We start from the raw sequence: 1,724 nt of genomic DNA, 5'->3' as shown, positions 1-1,724 counted from the left end.
AAAACTAATTAAATCTTGTGAATTGTGATGCAATCATCCACCAAGAGAGCTAACACAAGTAGAAATGCAGTCACCTTTTGTTTAAATTGAATTGCCATTTTCTGCAAGTCTGAGACAAAAAATTCAAAGAAAACTAAGGATGAGGACACAAATGTGATTAAAAACCTCAATATAAATGTGTTCATAAACTTAAATATATACCATGTCACAAGCAAATCCTATAATTTATACAGGAGTAAAACAACATAGCAAGCATACATTTAAAAATGCTTTTAAGCTTTTGAACCTTGCTTAAATTACAAGGTGTGGTTCTTTACCTTTCTGAAGTTTTGTTTTACTCAAAAGTGAATGTAAATGATTGTGAATGATTGTCAGCACAATATATCTTCTATACTTTTTCTTTTTTTTACTGAGAACAACTAATTGACTGACAAGTTGTAAAACATTATGTTTTGGGGGTCCATCTTTCCAGCATATTATGGCATATTCGAGCAGGATATCATGCGTTCACACAATCAACATATTTGTAACCGATGAATTAAGATAGGATGGATCAAATTTTAAATTTGATATTTTCGATTTCGGAAAGAAAATCTACATGTTTTTGAAACCGTACAATCCTGACCCAACGGCTACCAATACATTGATAGTGAATGCAATATCCTAACTACAGAGCTAGTGATGTGTAATTAGGAGAAGCTATATATTAGAACCAAAGAGCTTAGGGACCAAGACAATGAGAAACCATAAGTAGCAGCATTAGAAATGCAATGTTAGGAAATTATCACTGCTTCCTTTAGGCCTCACTGCAATGATAAAATGGATGTTGGACACCAACATAATAATAAAGCAATAAATATGTCCCTATCTAAGGGTAGAAAATTCAAAAGTTAGAGAATACCCTTAGACAAAAGTTGGTTTTCTACCTCTCTATGTCCCTCTCAAGTCTCAATCACCAGTACATTCCCCCTGGCCAGGCATTATTTAGACCTTCTGTAATCCCAAAATAACTCATGAAGAGTACTGTTAATAATGTATGCTAGAGATGCCAAGAATCAAATCCAGATGACAGTTTTTCTGTGTAAATAATTTTCAGCAACTAGGTCTTGATTCATTTGTAGTAGTTTCTTTTAAACTCTAAAATTGGTGCACACTTTCTAGTAACAAACAGATAAGTTCACCAATTTCTCCATGACAGAAATACAAAAACTAATATTGGATGGGAGAAATACCTTCAATCATCATCAAGCCTCAAAGAAGCCGAATGGCCATCAAAATTTAATTGAGAAAGAATATCTACAAAACACAAACATTTCATTATGTATCAAGCCATATTTTAATATAGTAAATATCATCTTCTAGTCTTACCTTGCTCAAGTTCATGTAGAGTGTCAAGATCATCATTTGTAACCACAGATGAAGTCTCAATGTCTTGATCTTTTACTTTAAGCCAATCCTGGGTGCAAACCAATGCTTCCACGGTTGTTGATGATAGAGAACTTCGATATGGATCAAGGACCCTTCCTCCAGTACTGAAAGCAGATTCAGAGGCAACCGTAGTGACAGGTATACCAAATGATAAACTTCTGTTTGTGTCTAGGGTCTAATACCAGAGCAATTAGCAGCATCATGTTCAGGCTATTAGGATCCCCCCAATACTTATCATACTTAATCTTCATACTTACAGCCATATCTTTTATACGCTTATCTGGATGATTGCACAT

General features: G+C 34.2%; 1 long non-coding RNA gene across 1 annotated transcript; it reads right to left on the bottom strand.

Moving 5' to 3' along the window:
- Positions 1-648: 648 nt before the first annotated feature.
- LOC112419502 (uncharacterized) lies at positions 649-1,522 on the bottom strand. The gene is made up of 3 exons (XR_003009595.2): positions 1,369-1,522; positions 1,233-1,296; positions 649-993 (listed from the first exon to the last, which is right to left on the bottom strand). It is a non-coding gene; the product is annotated as an uncharacterized lncRNA (long non-coding RNA).
- Positions 1,523-1,724: the final 202 nt, after the last annotated feature.

Source organism: Medicago truncatula, chromosome 2 (assembly GCF_003473485.1).
Source record: "Medicago truncatula cultivar Jemalong A17 chromosome 2, MtrunA17r5.0-ANR, whole genome shotgun sequence".
Classification (NCBI taxonomy): Eukaryota; Viridiplantae; Streptophyta; class Magnoliopsida; order Fabales; family Fabaceae; genus Medicago; species Medicago truncatula.
This window is presented reverse-complemented; position numbering and strand designations above follow the sequence as displayed.